The 8,535-nt window shown below is 41.8% G+C and overlaps 1 pseudogene; it reads left to right on the top strand.

Moving 5' to 3' along the window:
• The first annotated feature begins 3,895 nt into the window (after nucleotides 1-3,895).
• On the top strand, nucleotides 3,896-7,998 carry LOC127619439 (endonuclease domain-containing 1 protein-like; annotated as a pseudogene).
• Nucleotides 7,999-8,535: the final 537 nt, after the last annotated feature.

The following is an 8,535-nucleotide window of genomic DNA, read 5'->3' as shown; positions in this document are numbered from 1 at the left end:
TGCTGCTTTAATACAACAGAGTTATAAAGATTAATTATAAAGATAGGTCTACAGTTACTTTATATTTAAATAACTGAAGTAGATAATGAGCTAGTCATAAAGTTAAATGACAAGTAACCAAATAATGGCACCGGTCTGGTGGATATATTTATAGTGAAGTTTCAGCAGCACATTTGGGACCAAAGTCATCTTGGAGTCGCTGGTGTTGGTGATCGTGTTCAGATACTTTATTTCTGCATCAGCGTTATATTTGGTTGTTGACTCTGTTCATGATGGTTGTGATCATCCTCTCTGCGGTCCTGATGTTGATCTTTCAATGCGCCGTCTCTGAAGTCGTAGATGATTTCAGTAAATGCGGCAAGTTCTTCTTAGAGAATCAGCCTCCACAGATTGACCGCATTCTAGAAGATTCAAAGTCAGCAGATCAAAACAATACAAGATCATCTGTCAAAGATATGAGAAAGATTTTAGATTTGCAACACTTTACAGCATCACCAACAGAATCCCAGTGTTCTCAGCCTACAAATACAGTGGAAAAGGAAACTTCAAACGGGAAGAGATACAGCCTAATTGGATGATTGAGCCTCAGGTGATGCTTCTTACTATTTATTTCAGTATCTCACATCCTTTTTAACCGAAAGATTGTAATGATTTTTTTTTTAAGTGTTCAGTTCCTTTTAATCTGTCTTTCTCTTCCTACTTTTGTTTAAACCACCATCCACTGTTTGCATTCCAGCTTGAATCTGAGATGAATGAACCATTTAATATGAAGCAGAATCTTGACAAACAGGCTTCTGATGAAGACTACAAGAGCAAAAAGTTTGACCGTGGTCATTTATTTCCAGTCTTACATGCACATAATATACCGACGGCCAGATCCACATTCACACTGACCAACATTGTGCCGCAGTATAAGAGCTTTAACCAACACATTTGGTCTGACATTGAGAAGAGTGCTACAGGCCTCATGAACGCAAACTGTGTGGTCAAGAATAAAGTCTCTGCGTATGTGATCACAGGTGCTGTACCTGGTGGTGGATTTAATGGTAAAGTGAATATTCCCTCGATGATGTGGACAGCATTCTGCTGCAAGAACAAGCAAAACTTGTGGTTCTCCAAAGCGCACTGGGCCACAAACAACGGTGATAAAAAGAAAATTAATAAGACTGAACAAGGCAGTGTGGAGGAGTTAATTTTGGCACTGAATAACGAGAAACTAAAAGTCACGCAGATCTTCAAGAATAACTGTAAACCCAAAATATAAAGAGCAGCAGAGCACATCCACCATTGTGCTTTTTTATTTTGGGGTATTATGATGAGAAATGGTCTATGAGAGCATGTGCCATTACTCATGTTAGATATCTTGCTGGCTTGCTTTAGTGCTTATTGACCATTCCTCACTTTCGCTTGAGGAGATAACTGATCTTCTGATATAAACCTATGTTTCATATTGGAGTCTGTTTCAAAGCTATAATACTGCTGTTTTTTTATTTGTGCATTGCCAATAAAGCATATTTTGTGTGTGGATATTTTAGAGTCTCTGAGGTCTATCCAAAGTGCAAAAACAAGCCATTAAAAAGTACCAAAAATCCCACTGTTACTGTATACTGCATATGACAACAACACTTTCCAGGTTGCGGCACCTTTATTTCAAAAACGCTCACACACTGAAATTTTTTTTTCTTTGGATTAAAGTAAAGAAATTACGTCAACTTGTTACAAATAATTACTTACATTTTTCTCAACTTAAAAATGTACATTGTATAGAATTAATTATCCATTAGTCATCCAAAGCAAAATGTGTCTTTGAACCAAATAAAATTTTTAAATGTAATGAAATCTCAAATTATACTTTTTTTTACTTCTTTTCAAACCAAATATCCAAACAAATACAATAAAAAAAATCGATGTTATATCAAGACATTTCTTCACTTTCAGAAAGTTTGATTTTATCATCTGTGAGGTATGAATGACAAAGTGTTGTCGTGGAACCTTTGCCTCTAATGTAAAGACTCTTGGGTTTCTATGCCATTAGACTTTATTAAAAACATAACAAAGCTGAGGTGGCCGTCACTGGACAGCAGTGATCATAATATCAAGATTTTATGCGCCCGTCCCGTCACTGGACAGCAATGCTCATAATATCGAGATTTTAAGCGCCTGTCCCGTCACTGGACAGCAATGCTCATAATATCGAGATTTTAAGCGCCTGTCCCGTCACTGGACAGCAGTACTCATAATATCGAGATTTTAAGTGGCCGTCCCATCACTGGACAGCAATGCTCTTAATATCGAGATTTTATGGGAAGAGGTGAAGGATGAGGAAGAGGAGTAGGGAGAGGAGGAAGTGAAGGAGGAGTAGGGATAGGAGGAAGAGGTGAAGGATGAGGAAGAGGAATAGGGAGAGGAGGAAGTGAAGGAGGAGTAGGGATAGGAGGAAGAGGTGAAGGAAGAGGAAGAGGAGTAGGGAGAGGAGGAAGTGAAGGAGGAGTAGGGATAGGAGGAAGAGGTGAAGGATGAGGAAGAGGAATAGGGAGAGGAGGAAGTGAAGGAGGAGTAGGGATAGGAGGAAGAGGTGAAGGATGAGGAAGAGGAATAGGGAGAGGAGGAAGTGAAGGAGGAGTAGGGATAGGAGGAAGAGGTGAAGGATGAGGAAGAGGAATAGGGAGAGGAGGAAGTGAAGGAGGAGTAGGGATAGGAGGAAGAGGTGAAGGAAGAGGAAGAGGAGTAGGAGAGGAGGAAGTGAAGGAGGAGTAGGGATAGGAGGAAGAGGTGAAGGATGAGGAAGAGGAATAGGGAGAGGAGGAAGTGAAGGAGGAGTAGGGATAGGAGGAAGAGGTGAAGGATGAGGAAGAGGAATAGGGAGAGGAGGAAGTGAAGGAGGAGTAGGGAGAGGAGGAAGAGGTGAAGGAAGAGGAAGAGGAGTAGGGAGAGGAGGAAGTGAAGGAGGAGTAGGGAGAGGAGGAAGAGGTGAAGGATGAGGAAGAGGAGTAGGGAGAGGAGGAAGTGAAGGAGGAGTAGGGATAGGAGGAAGAGGTGAAGGAAGAGGAAGAGGAGTAGGGAGAGGAGGAAGTGAAGGAGGAGTAGGGAGAGGAGGAAGAGGTGAAGGATGAAGAAGAGGAATAGGGAGAGGAGGAAGTGAAGGCCATGAAAGAAGCCTGCCTAGACGTTTCGGTTGATGCGTGCCAGGGGTGGATCAGTCATGTAAGAGGATTTTACCCCCGCGGCCAGGCTAGGGCCAATATAGACTGTGATGTTGATTAGATTCTCTGGCCTGTCCCAGATCAAAGACGGGATGCTGGGGCAGAAAAATAGCATCGCTTATTACTGGTTTTTGTAGTATTTGAGTTTATCTCACCAGTGTGTAAGGCGGTGTTGTAGTGTGTGTTTTGAGGGCAAAGTTTGCTTTTTAAGAAGATTGAATGGTTTTGAGTGGAGAGCTTCATTTTCATTTTGACCTGAAAATAGATGACATCAACTTAATTTGTTGAATTGAGTGAGAAGTTCTGGATTTGTGTTTAGAGTTTAGAGAAAAGGAGGCATAATTTCAAGAAATGCATTTAAGCAATCGAGAAAAACTGTGATAAATTAAAGTCTGAATTTTAGTTCATCTGATAAAGTCTAAAAATACAATCTCTCGTCTCTAGTTTGAGTCTGATCACACTTCTACTTCAATCTTTTTGTACTACACCAATTATTTTGGTCAGCTCATTTAGAAATGTGCATATATAAATGATTAACACATTAATATGCAATTAGACGAGCAGTAATACATGCTATATGCAGCACTTTTATGCAGATTTAGACTGACCAATCACAGTAAAGAGGGGGCTTCCCTATATAAAGGGAAGTTCTTCTCCTGATAGTTTATATTTGGTTGTTGACTCTGTTCATGATGGTTGTGATCATCCTCTCTGCGGTCCTGATGTTGATCTTTCAATGCGCCGTCTCTGATGTCGTAGATGATTTCAGTAAATGCAGCGACTTCTTCTTAGACAAGCAGCCTCCACAGATTCATGGTGTTCTGGTAGATTCAAAATCGCTACAGAATCATCTGTGAAACTTATAATAACGTGTACACCTTTGCAACAATTTATGACACAGAATCCAGAATCCCAGTGTTCTCAGCCTACAGATACAGTGGAAAAGGAAACTTCAAATGGGATCAAGACCTAAAAATAAAATGGTCAACTGAGCCTCAGGTAACACTTCAATAATGGTTTTGAATCTTTTTGTCAGAAGTTTTTAACAGAAACATTTTGATAATTTAACTTGATAAAGTGATCTTGATAATTTGCACATATTCGATTGCATTTGTTTTAGGGCTGGTATTGATACAGATTTCCTCATTCAGTTCACTTGATTGACGGGTGAAAACTCAGATTGTGTCTCTCTGAGTAAACATACACTCACTGAGCACATTTAGCAACACCTGTACACCTACTTATTCATGCGATCATCTAATCAGCCAATCATGTGCCAGCAGTGTTTAAAATCATGCAGATACAGGTCAGGAGCTTCAGTTAATGTTCACATCAACCATCAGAATAGAGAAAAATGTGATCTCAGTGATTTGGAGCATGGCATTATTGTTGGACCGTGGCATGATTGTTGGACAATGGCATTATTGTTGGAGTGTGGCATGATTGTTGGAGCGTGGCATGATTGTTTTGCTGTGGCAAGATTGTTTTGACATGGCATGATTGTTGGTGCGTGGCATGATTGTTGTGTCAGACGGGCTGGTTTGAGTATTTCTAGACTGACTCAGTATGAAACACAAAACAGTGAGGGGCAGTTCTGTGTATGAAACGCATCCAGTGAGGGGCATTTCTGTGTATGACACACATCCAGTGAGGGGCAGTTCTGTGTATGAAACACATCCAGTGAGGGGCAGTTCTGTGTATGAAACACATCCAGTGAGGGGCAGTTCTGTGTATGACACACATCCAGTGAGGGGCAGTTCTGTGTATGAAACACATCCAGTGAGGGGCAGTTCTGTGTATGAAACACATCCAGTGAGGGGCAGTTCTGTGTATGAAACACATCCAGTGAGGGGCAGTTCTGTGTATGAAACACATCCAGTGAGGGGCAGTTCTGTGTATGAAACACATCCAGTGAGGGGCAGTTCTGTGTATGAAACACATCCAGTGAGGGGCAGTTCTGTGTATGAAACACATCCAGTGAGGGGCAGTTCTGTGTATGAAACACATCCAGTGAGGGGCAGTTCTGTGTATGAAACACATCCAGTGAGGGGCAGTTCTGTGTATGAAACACATCCAGTGAGGGGCAGTTCTGTGTATGAAACACATCCAGTGAGGGGCAGTTCTGTGTATGAAACACATCCAGTGAGGGGCAGTTCTGTGTATGAAACACATCCAGTGAGGGGCAGTTCTGTGTATGAAACACATCCAGTGAGGGGCAGTTCTGTGTATGAAACACATCCAGTGAGGGGCAGTTCTGTGTATGAAACACATCCAGTGAGGGGCAGTTCTGTGTATGAAACACATCCAGTGAGGGGCAGTTCTGTGTATGAAACACATCCAGTGAGGGGCAGTTCTGTGTATGAAACACATCCAGTGAGGGGCAGTTCTGTGTATGAAACACATCCAGTGAGGGGCAGTTCTGTGTATGAAACACATCCAGTGAGGGGCAGTTCTGTGTGTGAAACACATCCAGTGAGGGGCAGTTCTGTGTATGAAACACATCCAGTGAGGGGCAGTTCTGTGTATGAAACACATCCAGTGAGGGGCAGTTCTGTGTGTGAAACACATCCAGTGAGGGGCAGTTCTGTGTGTGAAACACATCCAGTGAGGGGCAGTTCTGTGTATGAAACACATCCAGTGAGGGGCAGTTCTGTGTATGAAACGCATCCAGTGAGGGGCAGTTCTGTGTATGAAACACATCCAGTGAGGGGCAGTTCTGTGTGTGAAACGCATCCAGTGAGGGGCAGTTCTGTGTATGAAACACATCCAGTGAGGGGCAGTTCTGTGTATGAAACACATCCAGTGAGGGTCAGTTCTGTGTATGAAACACATCCAGTGAGGGGCAGTTCTGTGTATGAAACACATCCAGTGAGGGGCAGTTCTGTGTATGAAACTCATCCAGTGAGGGGCAGTTCTGTGTGTGAAACACATCCAGTGAGGGTCAGTTCTGTGTATGAAACACATCCAGTGAGGGGCAGTTCTGTGTATGAAACACATCCAGTGAGGGGCAGTTCTGTGTATGAAACTCATCCAGTGAGGGGCAGTTCTGTGTATGAAACACATCCAGTGAGGGGCAGTTCTGTGTATGAAACACATCCAGTGAGGGGCAGTTCTGTGTATGAAACACATCCAGTGAGGGGCAGTTCTGTGTATGAAACACATCCAGTGAGGGTCAGTTCTGTGTATGAAACTCATCCAGTGAGGGGCAGTTCTGTGTATGAAACTCATCCAGTGAGGGGCAGTTCTGTGTATGAAACACATCCAGTGAGGGGCAGTTCTGTGTATGAAACACATCCAGTGAGGGGCAGTTCTGTGTATGAAACACATCCAGTGAGGGTCAGTTCTGTGTATGAAACACATCCAGTGAGGGGCAGTTCTGTGTATGAAACTCATCCAGTGAGGGGCAGTTCTGTGTATGAAACACATCCAGTGAGGGGCAGTTCTGTGCATGAAACACATCCAGTGAGGGGCAGTTCTGTGTATGAAACACATCCAGTGAGGGACAGTTCTGTGCATGAAACACTATCCAGTGAGGGGCATGTATCTGTGGTATGAAACACATCCAGTGATGGGGCAGTTCTGTGTCATGAAACACATCCAGTGAATAGGGTCCATTGTGTCCAGCTGATGTATGAAACACAGTCCAGTGAGCAGCTAGTTCTGATGTAGTTGATGTTACACATCCAGTGAGGAGCAGTTAAACAATAAAGGATGTTGTGAAACACAGTTGTTGATGAGAGATCAACAGAGAATGGTCAGACTGAGCGACTAATCCAGCAGAATTTGGTTAAAAACTACCGAACACTGAAAATAACCCAACAACACGACCCGTCAGACTCAACCAAGCATTGTGGGATACATAATAACCAGCATTATTTATTCAGCATTAGTTTTATTTGTGTTGATGTTGTTTTGATGTTTTCCATCAATAAATATGATGTTGAATCTGTGCATTATTAATGAGCTATAATATTTAATAAACACTTAAAGTGCAGAATAATGTGAATGACACGTTTATTAATCGTACAAACACACAGTGAAAAAAGATCTCGCTGCTGAACTTGAATTTGGTCACATGTGCGAGTGATTTACTCACATTGTGGAGGTGCACCGTCAAATATCCATGTGACAATCAATAAAGTCACCATTAAATACAAATTATATTTTTACTATATTTTCTTTTACTTTTCACGAAATAGTAACTATTGTTCAGTGTTTACTGACATCCTGATTCTCTTTTATACATTTCTTCCCTTTATAGCTTAAAGACGATGAGCAGGCCACTAATGCTGATTACAGTAATAACAAACCGAATGTGAACCGCGGTCATTTATTTCCCGTCTGTCACGCAAAGGATCTTCCCACAGCCAGATCTACATTCACCCTCACCAACGCTGTGCCACAGAAAGTGAGATTTAATGGCGGCAGCTGGAATCGTATGGAAGGATGTACAATGGGGCTGATGGAAACCAACTGCCGCGACAATAATAATAAAGTCTCGGCGTATGTGCTGACGGGTGCCGTACCTGGAGATAAAACATTAAATAACAGAGTGAATATTCCCAAGACGATGTGGACGGCGTTCTGCTGCTACAACAGTGAGAATAAATCCTGGTTCTCCAAAGCACACTGGGCCCCAAATGTAGATGAAGATTTGAAAGACACGAAGAAAACGATTCCGACAGAGAGTCTGAAGAAGCTACAGGATGAGCTGAAGAAGACTTGGATAAAAAAAGAAGGACTGAAGCTCTTTACTAAGTGCGATTAGAAGTAATTATTCTGGTCTTCCTGTCATATCCTAGTGAGAGCGTCATGTGACATCAGCAGGTCCACACTGAATCTGTGCTCACAGAAATAAGAAAGATCGGTCATTCATGAAGTTCTACCTTCTGCCCTTTAATTGTTTGTTTATGAAATATTTGATCTCATTAAAAATGATTCTTTGTCCTGATCATCAGGATGTTTCATCACTTTCTTGCTTTATCGCTGCATTCTCTAATAAAGAGGCACATAAGAGGAAATCATGTTATAATCGCTCTCGTATCTGCTAAACAATCTCTAAAGTTTGTATTGTTGCTTTGAAACTTGCAATAAATGAATGAAAGATGCGCACTGATGTGTGAAAGAGTGTTTATGTGTGTGAAGTGATGTACATACTTTTATAAGGTGACCATATTCTGAATTTCCAAAAAGAGGACACGGGTAATACGGTTCAAAACAGTGTCACTATGAATGCCAACTTTAATACAGGGAAAACGACACTCAATTAGCATAACATAAATATAAATAAATAAAAATGTCCAACATTCTTTTGAATGTCTTGATGCCATGA

The sequence above is a fragment of the Xyrauchen texanus genome, chromosome 26 (genome assembly GCF_025860055.1).
Source record: "Xyrauchen texanus isolate HMW12.3.18 chromosome 26, RBS_HiC_50CHRs, whole genome shotgun sequence".
Classification (NCBI taxonomy): Eukaryota; Metazoa; Chordata; class Actinopteri; order Cypriniformes; family Catostomidae; genus Xyrauchen; species Xyrauchen texanus.
This window is presented reverse-complemented; position numbering and strand designations above follow the sequence as displayed.